At 42.0% G+C, this 18,127-nt stretch overlaps 1 long non-coding RNA gene across 1 annotated transcript in view; it reads right to left on the bottom strand.

The window, feature by feature from the left end:
* LOC117880091 overlaps positions 1-17,424 on the bottom strand; it is a 65,850-nt gene extending 48,426 nt beyond the window's left edge. The window contains exon 1 of the long non-coding RNA XR_004646472.1: positions 17,329-17,424. This is a non-coding gene — a long non-coding RNA (uncharacterized LOC117880091). The remainder of the gene's footprint in view (positions 1-17,328) is intronic.
* Between the last annotated feature and the right edge of the window lie 703 nt (positions 17,425-18,127).

Here is an 18,127-nt window from a genome sequence, read left to right as displayed (position 1 = left end):
CAGAGTGTGATGTAGCAAGACTCTTGACTGCTCCTGTCTTAGCTTGTGTTTCAAAACACCTTTCATGTTAGAGACAGATTCTAACACTTACGGTTTGGCGGCAGTATTGATATGAACATAAAGGACTTGAGATGGTAGTTTTTATTACAGCAAAAGTCTACTTTTTTGGAAAGAAATTATTACACCACACTTGAAATACTTCTGGCGGTGGTTAAATCTATAGAACATTGTCACCTCTATTTGTTTGGGGGAGAGTTTGTGGTCAGAACAGACCTTTCATTCCTGCAATGGCTCTTTAGATTCAAAAATCCGGAGGAGCAACTTGCCAGGTGGTTGGAAAAACTGCAGTGCTATTTCACGATTTCTCAGAGGCTGGGCCCAGGCGTGGTAAAGCTTAAAGTAGTAATGCTTGTTGAGAGGCTAACTGTAAACCTGCTCTAAGGAGGACATCAAGGAACTGGTTGCTGAACGGAATGAGGGTACTCAGGAAAAGCTGGCTGTCTCCTCTCTTCCCACAACTCGCAGCAGTGCAAATGTTCCTGGTTTATCCCAATGAATGTGGGAAGGCACGAATGGAGTCCAGAGCAGCTAAAAGCTTCCCAAAGAGTGGATCCTCATATCAGAATAGTGTGTGATTGGAATTTGGCAAATGCAGCCACCTTTAGTATGTAGTATTGTCACTGAATACCAGAGTAAAAGCTTTCTGCTTACAGTTGGAAAACTTGGAATTTAAGGATGAAATATTGTATAGAGGTTGTGGAAAAACCAGCGAGTGATGAGGTGATGGGTACAGGTATCGGCTGGTTATACCACATATACATTGAAAAAAGGAAGTTCTGAGTTACATCACGATCTTAAAACTGCTGGACATTTTGGAGTTGCAAAAACCTTAGCCAAGATAAGGGAGAATTTCTATGGGGTAAAATGCAGGCAGGATGTAGAAAACTGATGCAGGAACTGTGATGCTTGTATTGCAAAGCAGGATCCCCTTAAGACAGGAAAAGCCCCTAGGCAGCAGTATCTCTGGAGGCATAAATGGACCACATTGCTGCTTAATATGCTTGGGCCTTTATCTGAGACAGAGTTTAGCAATGAATATTTGTTGGTAGCTAAAAGCTACTTTAAGAAATGGCCTGAAGTTCACCCAAAATAGAATTAAGAGACTGTGACAATAGCAGAGGTTCTAGTGAATGAATTCTTCACCAGATCAGAAGTCTCACGTGAGATCAGATCCCTTGATACATGTATAACTGATTCCCAATCCTAGGAGAAAGAACAGTCTGATCCCTAAGCTGGATAAACCTTGATAGGAACTATATACAGTATTGACCTGAATAAATGAAGTGGTGTACAAAATACAGTTGTGTCCCAGGACTGAACCCAGAGTCATCCATAAGAAGCAGCTGAAAAGGTACTGGGGGACAGGGTTGCAGCATGGCTGTCCCCAAAACCTGAGGATTTAGCTGTAGAAAAAAATGAGGCTGGAAGGGCTGTGACAGAGAAGAGTTCTTCATTAGAACAAAATGGTCAGGGTCTGTCGCAGCCAGCAGATTTTGCAGAATCAAGATGTAGTCTCCAAGGACTCATTGAAAGAGGCCCTTCTTGGGTGGCTGAAAGGAAATAAGGCAGGGAGAGAAGAGCTTCAAGGAGATTTTGATGGAAGTAAAACCAATGTGAAAATGTCCTGACAGAAAAACACTATGTAAATAGTTAAGGCTTGTATCATTTGTGATTGTAAATTATTTTTCTTTCTGTTCGGGATGGGTCATAGAGGGTGTCACCATTCTGGACTATATTGAGATGACGGGTGGAGTTGAGGTGAGTGTGTGTGTGTGGGGGGGAAGAGTGTTCAGACAGTGCTGAATGCAAATGCAGGGGACTAGGTATTGTTTGAGGGAGGGAGAGTGAGTAGGTATGTGTGTGTGACACAGAGAGAGAGAGTGGGTGGGGGGCAGAAACACTGCAGAAGCAGACAGAGAAGACAGCAAGGAAGCCCCAGAGAATTGTGTATAGATGACCCTTAAGAAAAAGCTGAGAGTTTTGGGGGAGAGTGCTGGCTGGAAAAATGCTTGGAACTGTGAGTAAAGAAACTGTGTCCTGCTGAATGATTCCTCCTGTGTTTAGGGAAGCAGGACATTATGTCTGCTCCTTGTAAACAAACAAGAAATTGCATCAGAGAAATACTTGACTCATTCCTCAATATCTCCTCCTAACAGAACCAACCCACAAAACTGTGAACTTTACTAACCATTCAGGTTAAAAGGGATAACAATATTAACTTTCACAATCTGATCACATCTTTCACATGTATATTTTCTCCCTATGCACTAACATTGAAGGAAATTGCATGAAGGTTTAAGATAAGAAGCAAAGATGAGGCAAGCTTATTACTTTATAGTTTTTATTCTTAAAGCTTGATGTGTTATACCATTTTTTAAATTTTAGAAATAAAGAGGTTGTATCTAGCAATTTCATAATAAAAAAAATCATGAGATAAATGCAACTGATATTTCAGTGCTTGGATTAGCCACATAGTGTCACCCTAGACCATCAAAAAGTCTAATGAAAGGTATCTAGTCTAATCTTTGAATAGTTGTATTAAAAATATTGTTGGAAGAGGATTTTCTACTTCCTAATCAAGTAATGACCTCCATCAAGGAAGCTGTTTCATGCTACGTCAAGCATAGGGAGCCTGGATGCAGTCCTCATTCAAATTCTCATATCAGCGGTCTGATTTAGAACGTGTGCCATATCTAAGTCTCATTCTAATCACTTTCAGCAGGATGGAATTTATTGGTTCATTTCTGTTCCTCTTAGAGAACTTGGGTCCTAGTTTGTTAGTCCTCATTTGCATTTTTGAGCTGCTGACACTGACATGTTATTAACTTCAGAGCATTTTTTGACATCTGGGTTGGTGTGCAGATTTTGCAAATTTCTGAAAGATACGTTTGAGTTTTGAAGGCATGTATAGTGCATTTCTTCAGCAGCAGCTGCTGCAGCAGATACTATTTTTAGTGAACACAAATGTACCTTAAAGATAGCCCAAGCCAGAAGATGAAATGTGCCTCCCCTTGCACTTCGACTTTTTGAGGGTGTTCTGAGAAGAAAGAAAGGTAGCGCATTCCCAAGTTTAAACCTCTGTTCTAGGGTTTTGCTTTTAGGTCAGATCCCATAATGGAAGGGGTCTATTTTCCAGATATTTGATTATAACTCAGCTTCCTTAGACGTCCAGAGTTTTTGGTGTAATGCTTTTTTTCTTTTGAAAAACTACTTTGCCAAATTGATTTTTCTGAAAACGCCCATTTTTAAATTAAAACACCAGCTTAATAACTGCCTAGCTGTTTCACTGTGGCAGTAACTGCAACCCCCCTTCTATTTAAGTTGTTCGTGCCAATATATGGCCAACATAATAATTGGGGGCGCAAATGGGAGAACTGGCAGAGGTTACAGCAGCGCCCCTAGCTGGGGGGATAGATCTGCCTTTTGTTTCAAAGGTTCTCATTGTAGTTGGCTCCCCATCTGTGCCTGGTGACCCAGATCAGAGGCTGCCATGAGTGCTGCCTGGCAATGAGGCCGTGTCTTTTTTTTTTTTCCCCCTTTCAGAGTCACACCTCATCACACTTAGCCCTGGCTTGGCCATCTCACAATTCAATATTATAGTATCTCCTACATTTGGAAATGACAGGAAGTGTAGTATTCAGTGGCCCAATTCTACACATAGAGAGCACATTATGCTTGTGGTTCGGTGGCTACCAGTGAAATAATATTCGAAATATAAAGTGTTGTCTTTTACCATCTCTCCCTCCCTGTCCCACTGCTACAGTTGCAATCATTTGAAGCACTCAGACTAACACAAGGAAGACACGCAGTGAATTTGAAAGCAGACTTTGGCCAATAAGGACATTTGGCCATTCACAGTAATGAACATAGAATGTTCTTAGAGATGAGAAGTGTCTAGAACAGAGAGTTGTCTAGTCTGTTTTTCTGCCAAAGCAGGTTTGCTTCCTATTGTACATTTACAAGTAAGAGTTCTAGTCTAGTATTTAAATTGTCCCAAGTGGCAGGGGTTACACTGCTTCCCTTGGGAATTTTTTTCCACAGCATAATTAATCTCTTTGCTTTCCTTAAGTTCTGCCTTCAATTCTCCTCTCTTAATTTCATCCTATTTTTCCTCTGTATATCCCCTTGTGCAAATCCTTTTCAACTCTGCTGAAAACGTATCCCTAAATAACTTTCCACAGAACACATTACTGGTGCCAAGACAACCTCACAAATTTTCTTTCAAATAATTCCTCATTCTTTTCATACCTTACTATTAAGCATGATGAGAGCCTTGTTTAACTTTTCTCCCTATTGACACATCATAAAGGAATGCACAGCGCTGGCACAAAACCTTTGGGTCCAGGTCTCTCTCTCTGTTACATGGCTGTAAATCTGTTCCATGCAGTGGAGTACTGCACATGTATACCAGAGCTCAGAATATAGCAAGTTATACTCACATTTTAGCAGTATGATACATTTATTAAATCACCAGGTGCCACCCAGCAGGAAAATCTGTCTGTATAATAGTTGGAAAATATTCATTATTTAAAGGATTACTAGGGTTTTTTTCCCCTAGAGCATTTATTTATTTATTTAGCACTGTAACAAAAAATGTTTGTTTGTTTTTTGTTCTCCTCCCCCCAACACCACAGATTGCTTTAATGTTTGGTCCCGGTTTTACCTAGGAAGGTTGTAATTTTCTTTGTAACCCAATACTAGCTGATTTTATTATTGGCTTTCTGTATAGAATAGTAGTAGCTGAGTTAATAACTGGTTCATACCAAAAGTAGTTTATTCCTAGTTACTCTATTATCCATGTTTTCCTCGTTTTCTGAATGGTTGATAAATCACTAGCATTGGGATTTGATTTTTGTGTTGGTGACATTTATATGTCTCTCGCAATATGTTATCAGATCAGAGACTTTATTTAAAGGTCAAAGAAAATGCTTTTTACTGTGAATTAACTCGTAGCAAATACAATTTAAATCAAGATCTCATAGAATCACAGGACTGGAAGGGACCTCAAGCGGTCTTCCCTAGCCAGTCCCCTGCACTCATGGCAGGTCTAAGTATTTTCTAGACCGTCCCTGACAGGTGATTGTCTAACATGCTCTTAAAAATCTCCAATGACAGAGATTACGCAATCTCACTAGGTAATTTATTCCAGTGTTTAACTACCCTGACAGAAAGTTTTTCCTAATGTCCAACCTAAACTGCCCTTGCTGCAATTTAAGTCTATTTCTTCTTCTCCTATCCTCAGAGGTTAAAAAGAACATATTTTCTCCCTCCTCCTGTAATAACCTTTTGTGTACTTGAAAACAGTTATCATGTGCCCCTCTCAATCTTCCCTTCTCCAGACTAAACAAATCAATTTTTTTCAATCTATACTTTTAATCATTTTTGTTACTTTTCTCTGGACGGGCTCCAATTTGTCCACATCTTTCCTGAAATGTGGTGCCCAGAACTGGACATAATACTCCAGCTGAGGCCTAATCAGTGCAGAGTAGAGCAGAATTACTTCTTGTGTCTTGCTTACAACACCCCTGCTAAAACATCCCAGAATGATGTTTGCTTTTTTTGAAATAGTCTTACACTTTTGACTCATATTTAGCTTGTGATCCACTGACCCCCAGGTTCCTTTCCGCAGGACTCCTTCATAGGCAGTCATTTCCCATTTTTTATGTGTGGAGTACTTTGCATTTTTCCTTATTGAATTTAATCCTATTTACATCAGACCATTTCTTCAGTTTGTCCAGAACATTTTGAATTTTAATCCTATTTTCCAAAGCACTTGCAACCCCTCCCAGCTTGATATTGTCTGCAAACGTTATAAGTGTACTCTTTATGCCATTATCTAAATCATTGATGAATATATAGAACAGAACCAAACCCAGAACTGATCCCTGAAGGACCCCACTTGATATGCCCTTTCCTGCTTGACTATGAACCAATGATGATTACTCTCTGGGAATGGTTTTCAAACTAGTTATGAACCCACCTTCTAGTAGCTCCATCTAGATTGCATTTCCCTAGCATTTTTATGCGGTCATGCAAGACAGTATTGTGGAAGTAGAGTACTGTCTCTGACAGAATCAAAAGCCTTACTAAAGTCAAGATATATCACATCTACCTCTTCCCCCAATCCACAAGGCTTGTTACCCTGTAAAGAAAGATATTAGGTTGGTTTGACATGATTTGTTCTTGACAAATCCATGCTGACTGTTACTGATCACCTTATTATCTTCTAGGTGTCTTCAAACTGATTGCTTAATTATTTGCTCCAGTTTCTGGGTACTGAAGTTAAGATTACTGGTCAGTAATTCCCTGGGTTGTCCTTATTCCCCTTTTTATAGATGGGCACTATATTTGCCCTTTTCCAGTCCTCTGGAATCTCTCCCACCTTCTATGGACTTTTTGAAGATAATCATTAATGACTTGGATATCTCCTCAGTCAGCTCCTTGAATATTCTAGGATTTATTTCATAGAATCATAGAATATCAGGGTTGGAAGGGATCTCAGGAGGTCAACTAGTCCAACCCCCTCCTCAAAGCAGGACCAATCCCCAGACAGATGTTTGCCCCAGATCCCCTAAGTGGCTCCCTCAAGGATTGAACTCACAACCCTGGGTTTAGCAGGCCAATGCTCAAACCACTGAGCTATCCCTCCTCCCTGTTTCATCAGGCCCTGGTGATTTAAAGACATCTAACTTATCTAAGTAATTTTTAACTTATTTCCTGATTTTAGCCTCTGATCCTACCTCATTTTTACTGGAATTCATCAACTATACAGCACTCAGGAAAACAAGCTAACAGGAATCTATAAAATCTGTGCTTAATTACTGGTATATTTCCTTGAGCTCTAAATAGTTATCCAAAGTCACATACATTTTTCTTAGTCTTGCCTTTATCCACCTGCTAGTTCAATTTTTTCTCAAGCACCTCTGTGCTTTCTCCCATGAAGCACCCCTTGCTTGGGAAACACTTCCCTGTAAAGTTGATGCTCTGGCACCAAATCTCCCCTTAAAACTCACCTCTGCCAGGATACCTGTAAAACTCTGCCAGTGGCTGGTATGCTGAGACTATCACTTTTTAATACCATTCATGATTACTTTTCTGTGTAACTCATTTCCCAGAATACTCCTATCTTCACTCCATATTTGTTACATCCATCTCTTGTATCTTATCTTCGGCCTGATCCAATGCCCAGCTGAAATTAACCAAAAGGTCCCATTGACTTCAATGGACATTGGATTGAGCTCCTTGTGTATATATGGTAAGCTCTTCGGGGCAATGCCTAGCCCTGTGGAGCTCTGATCCCTGTTCAGAGCCTCTGAGCACCCTCACCAACATAATAATTAGAAAATTGGCATTCATGTTGTTTACTATTGGTTTTATAATTAATTAGCGCTATAGCAATACAGTAGAGTCTGCTTATTACCGCCCCCTCAGTTGCCAGGAAAACGTGCTATTATCTGGCAGGTGCTAATAAGTGGAAGACAGCTTTGTGAGGCAGCAGCCAGGGAAGGAGGTGCTGGGAAGAGCCTTCTCTGGCTTCAGCGCTGGAGCTCGGATTGTGGGCAGGGCATCCAGCAGGGAGGGTGGATGCAGCCAGGAGGCTGGGGCTTTCCATGAGGAGCAGGGACACTGGGGTCTTGTGGGGCTACACCATACCTCTCCCTGCACTCTCTGGGGGTTGGGGTTCAGCATGTCCCCAGATTTCCTTTCCTGCAGTCCCCATAAGCAGGATGCAACTTGGAGAGCACAAGGAGAGAAATCATGCAGCTCCAACATCCAGGCTGCAGTCCCCCTCCCCACTATTGCCCTGCCAATAGCCTCCCTTCCCAGACCACAATTCCTTACCTCCTGTGTGCAGGCTGGTTTGTGGGGCTGCAGGCCAAGAAGGAAGTGCTGGGACAGGCTGTGGCTGCAGGCAGGTTTGCAGAGCTGCAGCCAGAGAAGGCACGTCCCAGTGCTTCCTTCCCTGGCTGCAGCCCTGCAAACCTGCCTGGAGGTGGGGACTTTCTTCCAAAAAAGTTCCAAATAAGCAGTATGTCATTGCCAATACCCAACTTCTATTAACATTAACATCAGTGGGACGGGTTTGGTTCCTGGCAAAATGTTGCTATTAACGGGAAGTTAACAACACCTGGTTAGCTATTAAGTGGAATCTACTGTACTAAAATATTGGCTCTAAATTAATTCCCATAATATTTGCAGATTTTAAAAAATCAACAAAATAATATACAATGATTATTTGCAGTAACAGACCAGAGGCAGTGCTAAGCCAGAGAGCCTGGCCAAGACTGTGAAAATGATTTAGCACAAAGTATGACCAGCCTCTCATGCTACAATAAAATTTCTACAGAAAAACAAGCTAGCCAGCTGTAAAGATACTGTCTCCTCAATGGGAAAAGGATATCAGGTGATAAGGCATGCCTTCACAGGCCAGCAAATTTTAGTTACACATTTGTCTATTGCAACATACTTGCTTTTAAGAGACACTTGCTCCTGTTTATTTGATAGAGAGGTATCCCCTCCAATTTCATTAACATTAGGAACAAGATCTCACAATGGGCCACACTGCTGCCACACTGGTGCAGTAAGGCTAAAGCAGGGACACAATGACGGTGCATTATCACATAATAAGTGACTACAATTGCATAATCTCATTTTCAAGTCTTAAGACACTGACTGTAGACACCAAGCTTTCTTGTCTCACTTTCTCTCCCACTAACTGATGCATTTCATTAAGTGAGAGCTTATCCTTGTTTTGAAAAGTTGAGGCTCAAAATCATCAGGAAGTTATGACAAGCATCATTGACAATAGATTGTCATTGTGATGCTTCATGGTGAGCTACTTAAGTTCCTCTTCTCTGTCAGGCCAGCATTACTGCATGAACAACCTGTCTGAAGCCATGCCTAAACTGCACACCACGGATGGTGACAGATAGGGTATGTGTAGCTACTCACTGCAGTGAAAAGCAGGCTGTATACACACTGCGGTGTGTAGCTACATGCAGCAGTGAAAGGCTCTGGCAGTGGGGTTAGGCAGTGGGGAAAGGTTCTGGCAGGGGGCTGTTAGAAACTTTCCCTGCTGCTGGAGTCTTTCCCTGCCATATGGACCTGCTGGAGTCTTTCCCTGTGGTGGGATACTACACTGTTAAAAATAGCAGTAGATGTGGGAGACACTGCTTAGATCTGTAGAGAGCCACGTAGGGTACATACTCACAGGGGTTAGGCATGTCTTTACTTGCCTAAGTAGTGCCTCACCACCTACTCTGCTATTTATACCTGTGCTATGGGGGTAAGGCAGCACATGTACTCTGCATGCTGCCACAAGATGCATGTACTTTTCAGCACATATTCTTACACCCCTGGCCAAAGCTAAGAAGTGTTGAGGTGCTCAAAAGTGAAAAGTAGTTGTAAAAAATTGTTAACCAAACTTTTTCAAACCTCAGCACAGATTAGGTTCATGTTTTGGGAAAGTTAAATCTTTGGAGGAAGGACTTATTTTTATCTGCACTGGTTCAGATAAACCTGTGACTCAGGTTTCTGGTCCAAATTTGATTTCGAATTAATTGATAAACTTAACATTAACAAGTCACCGGGACCAGATGGCATTCACCCAAGAGTTCTGAAAGAACTCAAATGTGAAGTTGCGGAACTATTAACTAAGGTTTGTAACCTGTCCTTTAAATCAGCTTCTGTACCCAATGACTGGAAGTTAGCTAATGTAACACCAATATTTAAAAAGGGCTCTAGAGGTGATCCTGGCAATTACAGACCGGTAAGTCTAACGTCGGTCCTGGGCAAATTAGTCGAAACAATAGTTAAGAATAAAATTGTCAGACACATAGAAAAACATAAACTGTTGAGCAATAGTCAACATGGTTTCTGTAAAGGGAAATCGTGTCTTACTAATCTATTAGAGTTCTTTGAAGGGGTCAAAAAACATGTGGACAAGGGGGATCAAGTGGACACAGTGTACTTAGATTTCCAGAAAGCCTTTGACAAGGTCCCTCACCAAAGGCTCTTACGTAAATTAAGCTGTCATGGGATAAAAGAGAAGGAATTAATCCTTTCATGGATTGAGAACTGGTTAAAAGACAGGGAACAAAGGGTAGGAATTAATGGTAAATTCTCAGAATGGAGAGGGGTAACTAGTGGTGTTCCCCAAGGGTCAGTCCTCAGACCCATCCTATTCAACTTATTCAGAAATGATCTGGAGAAAGGGGTAAACAGTGAGATGGCGAAGTTTGCAGATGATACTAAACTGCTCAAGATAGTTAAGACCAAAGCAGACTGTGACGAACTTCAAAAAGATCTCACAAAACTAAGTGATTGGGCAACAAAATGGCAAATGAAATTTAATGTGGATAAATGTAAAGTAATGCACATTGGAAAACATAACCCCAACTATACATACAATATGATGGGGACTAATTTAGCTACAACAAGTCAGGAAAAAGATCTTGGAGTCATCGTGGATAGCTCTCTGAAGAGGTCCACGCAGTGTGCAGAGGAGATCAAAAAAACAAACAGGATGTTAGGAATCATTAAAAAGGGGATAGAGAATAAGACTGAGAATATATTATTGCCCTTATATAAATCGATGGTATGCCCACATCTCGAATACTGCATACAGATGTGGTCTCCTCATTTCAAAAAAGATATACTGGCACTAGAAAAGGTTCAGAAAAGGACAACTAAAATGATTAGGGGTTTGGAACGGGTCCCATATGAGGAGAGATTAAAGAGGCTAGGACTCTTCAGCTTGGAAAAGAGGAGACTAAAAGGGGATATGATAGAGGTATATAAAATCATGAGTGATGTGGAGAAAGTGGATAAGGAAAAGTTATTTACTTATTCCCATAATACAAGAACTAGGGGTCACCAAATGAAATAATAGGCAGCAGGTTTAAAACAAATACAAGGAAGTTCTTCTTCACGCAGCGCACAGTCAACTTGTGGAACTCCTTACCTGAGGAGGTTGTGAAGGCTAGGACTATAACAGCATTTAAAAGAGAACTGGATAAATTCGTGGTGGTTAAGTCCATTAATGGCTATTAGCCAGGATGGGTAAGGAATGGTGTCCCTAGCCTCTGTTTGTCAGAGGATGGATATGGATGGCAGGAGAGAGATCACTTGATCATTACCTGTTAGGTTCACTCCCTTTCGGGCACCTGGTATTGGCCACTGTTGGTAGACAGGATACTGGGCTGGATGGACTTTTGGTCTGACCCAGTATGGCCATTCTTATGTTCTTATGTTCTTTGGGGCAGTGGAGGGACTAAAAAGAAGGACTTTGAATTGTTAACATATGTCCGTTACCACAAAATATAAATACTTCTTGAGCGCTGGATGCATAGACATATTTACTTGAGCTAAATAAATCATGTCCTTCAAAAGATAATTTCTCCATCACCATCTGAACTTTTTTGGGGATACCAGGCACAACCAACCATGGGGTTCTCTTCATTGTGACACCAGTGGCTATTGATCTTGTGGCTGTGTCAGCACCATCCAGTGCTGCTGGTAAGTAACTATAAAAATTCCTTTTCCTATCTTATGCCACTGTTCAGGGCAACTGCACCTGTACCCCCCGCCCCACCCTGGTCCCTTGAGAGCACCCTTTCTAGGTGCCTAGCTCCTCAGTCATCACCTCTCTTGGGCAGAGACCCACATCTCTCACGCTCATGACTGGGGTCTTTCCAGGTATTCCCAGGAAGCCAGATTGACTAAACAGGACAGTGTCTATGCTTTGCTTTCTCCCCAGAGGCTATGAACAGCTGTAATTGCCACCAGTTATAAATTACTACACAGCTCTTTCTAAGCAAGCACATTTATGCTTAAGGTGAAAGCAATACAAAACACATATTAAAAACAAAACAAAAAAAGAACCTACACACATGCTAATAAGATTACCAGAGATCACCCTACAACTTCAACAAGGGCTCTGGTAGAAGTCAGTCCTTCAAATGGGTTTTTTGTGTGGTTACAAGTGTGTAACAGCCTGAGCGCAGAACTAGCATGCCCATGAATGGGTTAGGCCATATCTACACTATCCATTATTTTGACAAAGCTTATGTTGCTCAGAGGTGTGAAAAAACACACCCCTGAGCAACACAAGTTTCAGCGGCATAAGCACTCATTTGCACAGCTCTCCTGCAAACATAGCTACCGCCACTTGTTTAGATGGTTTTATTATGTCGATGGGAGAACTCTCTCCCGTCAGCATAGTGAGGCTACATGAGTGATCTTACAGCAGTGTAGCTGCATTGGTACAGCTGTGCTGGTATAAGCTTGCTAGTGTAGACATGACCTTAATCATTCCTTTATACAGCTTGGGCCTTTGACCTTGAGACTCCGAGAACAGGTAATCAGCAGACAATGGGCATCTCCTCAGAGCATAACTTCAAAAAGCTGGGTTTTTGCATAACCAGAGGTGGGGAATTTGCGTTCACCTCCCCCTAGAGATTCCCAGAGTAAACCACTTGACACTGTCTATCCCAAAAGTCCATTCTTGTCTGGTGCATTGTTCAATACGGTCCTTTGAAATTCATAACACTTCCTGGGGTTCAATCGCATCTCCCCCTAGAGAGATTACTTTCAATCTTGGCCCACAACAATACATAACCTTTGCAATTAATACAATGGACTGTAAAGATACTTAATCTTAATTCAGTGATGTTTTTCAAGGATATTGCAGGAAATTGATGCATCTGTCACACTATCCTCCCCCCTTGCCATCAGTTCCACACCTCTCTATTCTGCTCTTCTCCCTCTTCTATAATCCCCAATCTTTCTCCCCACTCAAGTGTGAATAGCTGGCTCATTCCCACAAGCTGCTCTCAGAGTTGCTACACTTCCTGGCTTCATTCCATCCTGTTCTGCCCTTGGCTGCTTTTAACCCCTTCCTCCGGTGCTGCTACCTTCCCAAGGGATAGGAATGGGCTGCAGTTACCAGTAATGAACTGGTAAAACCTGGGGAATTCCTGGCCAAATCGGGACTGTTGGCAACTGTGATTAGGTGGGCAGAGCCTGTGAGGCAAGCTGGCATCCCTGGAAAGGACTGGCTCCACCCAGCTGTTCTGTTCTGGCTCCTTATACCGAAGTTTCCATCGGAGTGCCCCCAATGCTCCTCACCCCCCCACTTTCAAACCCCTCCGCCCCAAACCTTTGATCTGGCCAGTTGTGGAGGGTTTAAACTCCTCACAATCGGCCAGTGTTCTAAGGTTCAAGGCCCTGATTCAGCAAAGTACTGAGGCACATACTTAAAACAAGCACTCAAGTCCCATTGATTTCAATGGAATTACACCAGGGATTCGTTTGTTTTCCTAGGTGTCCTGTCTGTTACTTCTTTCTCCTGAAAGAAATGGCTATTTCTTGATTCTACACTACTGAAGACCTGATCCTGTGAGGTGCTGAGCCACCATCTCCAATGTGCTCAGCACCGCACAGGATTGGGACTTAAGCCACTGGTACCATGACTCTTCTAATACTCAAGGCTATGGATGACATAGTCACTAAAAGTTGCTGGGGCCCAACGACATACACCCAGCATCTCCGGTTAAGGCACCAGTTATCAGAATACTAGATGACTATGCTATCGTTTAAAATAACTATCTGGAGAGATTTCAGGCTGTGCTATAGTTAGAAAATGAACAATTTCAGTTTGTTTCTGAGTTTGTATCTGTCACTGCTTGTTTGGGCCAAGTTAATTTACAATCTACAGAAAGCACGTGTTCTTCTGTGATTTTCACAGCCATCAGTCCCCTAACAATCATATTGGGTAGTTTGTTTTTTCTCCTTGACTTAAAACAAACCCTAGCTTAAATTTATTTGTCATTCCTCTATAGTGTAATTACTGTACACAAACAAAATGGAGAACAACCTGTGACAGCAAAATTTATCAACAGAATCCTAAACACAAAATGTAAGTGGGCTTGAAATCTATTTTCCTAAGTAACTGCAACTGCTAAAATGGAACCTGCTTGTGTAAATGGTCAGTTACCATCTTGTTTCTTTTTAAACTGAATCGCTAGCCAGCTGCTTTCCAATAAATCTTGCAATGATACACACATTACAAGTGTGAATAACAGCTAAGTAGGAAATCATGGAAAGCTTCTGCAGCTATTCGCTTTGTAAGCTGGATATTACCTGTGGACAGCACTGATCTGTGAAGAGATCAACCAAGTGTCTCAATTGTGTGTGGAGTGCCAGACCCACTGCATGGTGTCCAGCATGTGGTTATATTTAAAAATATAAGAAGTAGCAAAACTAGAGGGATCTGAGGGATTCTACCCTCATCTGAAAATCCCTGCTGAGGGTCTAAGGAGCTTGGTGAGATTCTCTGCATTGTTCCATCACAGGGAAATGGTGGGATCTGTAATGGAATACAAAGGTGTGAAGCAACTGGGATTCCAGCCAGCAAATCCTGTTGATTCTTGTGGTGTGTGCCTCCACATCAGCCTTGAGGTCTGCTGCTGTTCCCTGGGAACCAGGGCTGGCTCCAGGCACCAGCTTGGGGCGGCCATTCTGGAGAGGGGTGGCACGTCCAGGTATTCGGCAGCAATTTGGTGGACGGTCCCTCACTCCGCCTCAGAGCGAAGGACTTGCCGCCGCAGATCGCGATCACGTGGGGGTTTTTTTGGCTGCTTGGGGCAGCCAAAACCCTGGAGCCGGCCCTGCTGGGAACACATTTCTACTGGACCCGTGTGCCAGGGACTATCCAGGTGCCACCTGCCCTGAGAATCCCCTTTAACAAGGGATCCCATCTCAGAGGGTGCTTAGCAGGAAGTTAACGGTGGCTTCTGGCTGTATTAATACGCTAGGTCTATTTGTGCTAGGTACTTGGGGGCAGAAGGTATGCACTCCCTCTACTTTCCCAAGCGCCTGCCCCCCTACCTGCTAGGAGCCACCAGGATTGAGGATGGGCCTATTCTGAGGGAGATGATGGAACAAAGGGGAAGGAACTCAGTAAAGAGGACCCTTGCAGAGATGTGCTCATCAGCATAAGTAAGGTTTGCACTGTTGGGATCCATGTTTTGTCACTGTTGTTATGTGCATAATGATAGTTACTTTGCATTTAATATTCTCTGTCTGGAGAAGGCATAAATGTGTTTGGCTTAATGTATCTTGTCACCTTATCTGTCATATATATAGAAAAACTCCATATCTTCAGAACCCTTATCGGTGTCCCAAAATAGGACTCAAACTGCCTTGAAGGAAATGGGTTGAGAAGTATTTGTGATGGGGGGGAAAATCACCCAAACAGTCACACATTCAGTCTCCTTAAAAAGCCAGAGTAGTTAAATTTAATGAAAAGGGAAACAAATTCGATGACTACCATAGTTATTTAATGGAAGATAAGTTACTAGCAGTGATAAGAAAATTGTTTGTTTTTTTACATTTGCAAGGGACATTCCAAAAGGTTTGCCTTGCTGTACAGATCAGATTCAAATGGTATAAAGGAATGACATTTCATGTTCCTGTTATTTTTATGACCACGTAGGTTGAGCTGAGGTTGAGTTTAAAATATTTTACATATTTCCCTCAATGTGAGAGATTTGTAATGTAAATGTATGCAACTGCCATCAATATTCTAATGAGCTCAGTTTATTTATTCAGGACATTTGTAGGGCGGCCAGATGGTCTTCGGTTCATCTCATATTATGCGATCGTCTCCCGAACCAGGGAGGATGCTGGGTTCAGCAGGGCTGTACTCCGTCCTGAGTGTCTGTGAACTCCTACCCACCTCCAACAGATATAGCTTGGAATCACCTATCGTGGAATGCACATGAGCGATCACTTGGAGAAGAAAAGACAGTTACCTTTTCCGTAACTGGTGTTCTTCGAGATGTGTTGCTCATGTCTATTCCACATCCTGCCCTTTTTTCACCTCTGTCAGAGTTGTCTGGCGAAAAGGAACTGAAGGTGCGGGGAGCACACAGCGCCCCTTATACCACGCTATAGCGGCTCCATTCCAGGTGTTGCTAGGGGCGCTCCCATATGGGTACTGCTAGGGAAAAAACTTCTGGCACTGGTGCACGTGGCAAGCACGCACACCTATTGTGGAATGGACATGAGCAACACATCTCAAAGAACACCATTACGGAAAAGGTAACTGTCGTTTGTTCTTCCACTTAGTGAATCTCATCCGCTTCAAGTCTCCAAATCTTTCTACTGGGTGTGCTAGATCCTGCTCTGAAGCTATTTTCACTATCTGTAATACCCTCTCTGCACATGATGCCCTTTCTATTTCAGGGCTAAGTAGCTAAGAAAGGAAATAGGACCCCTTCCCAGGAGCGTCAACCAGAAGTCGGACTGCAATAAATGTTGGGGTAAGTAAACAAAAGCCTGGGGATGTTCTTTGGAAGTTTATTTTAAGTTATCCAAGCTCTTCTAAACAAGCAAAGTCTAAGTTAGTCTTTATTTAAGACAAACCTGTACATAGATTTCAAAGTCTCTTTTTTCTTTGGACAAGACAGAGTCAGAAAAATAATTGGCTTTGCAAAACGAATAAACAGAGCATCTCAGCCTACAAGTTTAAATGCCTCTCGTAAGTGCCCCTTTGTGGTACAATCAAGAAATCTTAAGATTTTCTGAAGAGAATTTTACCATATCTCCACTTGAGGTACAAGAAAAATTGTATCACATGCCTTTCAGTACAAATAAACTTCATTCAGTGTGCCCGCAAACTTTAACCACCTGCATAGCAGTAAGGTGATCACTAATATCCATGAAAGGAAAAGACTAAGGCACAGATTGAGCATAGCACATAAACTTTATATACTTACATCTATCTTTTCCAAGAAATTACTTAAACATAACAATGCGTTTAAGTTTAAGAACATGCTTAAATCCCACTGAAGTCAGAAAAGGAACTTAAGCATATTAAACACCTACTTAATGAGCTGTGCCAAACAGAGATGGATTTATGCTCATGTTGACATGCTTTGCTGAAATGGGGCTTAATGCAGCAAACTTAGTGCCAGAGGTAAAATCAGGGCTGTAGAGAATGAGTGAATTACTAGGACTAGTACAGTAAGAACTCAAATACCACAGAGAGGGACACAGTATAAGAACCTGGACAAAATAGTAAGGATCTGATACACTTCTATTGTTACTCCCATTTTATGCCAGTGTAACTCCACTGAAATTCAAGGAATTATACTGGTTTAAAACTGGAGCAATGCATTGGTGAATCAAATCTCCACAGAACTCTTGAAAGTTTTCAAATGTTTTATAAAGAGAGATGTCACTGAATAATAATAGCAAGCCTACCTTCAGTGGGTTTTCTTCTTGTGCATTTTCCCCTGCTCTGACTTTTTGTTGTATATTTGTCCTGAAAAAGAATCAGAGACATTGGGAGATAAAAAAAGAGAGAGAACATGGGTTGAATGATAAACTGTTATTGAAATATTCAGGTATCTATGGCTGTTTTGTATTCATGTATTCAAGCTCTTTTCCAGCCTGAGACTTGTGCTTCTGAATATCTGTTTATCTAATTAAGCTCCCAAGACTAGAGCTGAATACAAAATACTTTTTTTATGCAGGTTTGTTCACAAGGGGGCGTTTCTCAAGCTTGCTCAGCACCAATCTGGATGTGATTTGTTTTCCCACTTTGGAAATGCTTGGCTGCATCAGTCCTAAGGAATTAAAGCTCCAAAAGCTGACATACCAAAACATAAGGCCAAAAGCATGTTGCCCAAGAGCAGTTAAAAACGGGAAGGATGGAAAGAACCTGGCAAACTAGAAGATTGGATGCATCCTAGAATGTTGAACCAACAGCCGAGATGCTAGTGATAACATTTCACAAACCCCAGAAATCTGGTCAGATGCCCGAGGGAGCAGAAGAAGGGGAGGGATATTCTGATTCTTCCAGAAGAGAGTCCTGCTAATTATAAATTACTTATCCTGTCTATAACCAATGTAAAACACACATGACCAGATTTCCTGGCCTTAACTTGGATACTGAGGGGGGGCATTTGGGAGCACACAGCACCAGGGACCCTTCCCCTGCAGAATGCACACATCATTGACAGTCTCTGTGCTGTCTTCCCTGCAGGAATTGCTCCCTGCT

This window comes from Trachemys scripta, chromosome 7 (genome assembly GCF_013100865.1).
Source record: "Trachemys scripta elegans isolate TJP31775 chromosome 7, CAS_Tse_1.0, whole genome shotgun sequence".
Lineage (NCBI taxonomy): Eukaryota > Metazoa > Chordata > Testudines > Emydidae > Trachemys > Trachemys scripta.
This window is presented reverse-complemented; position numbering and strand designations above follow the sequence as displayed.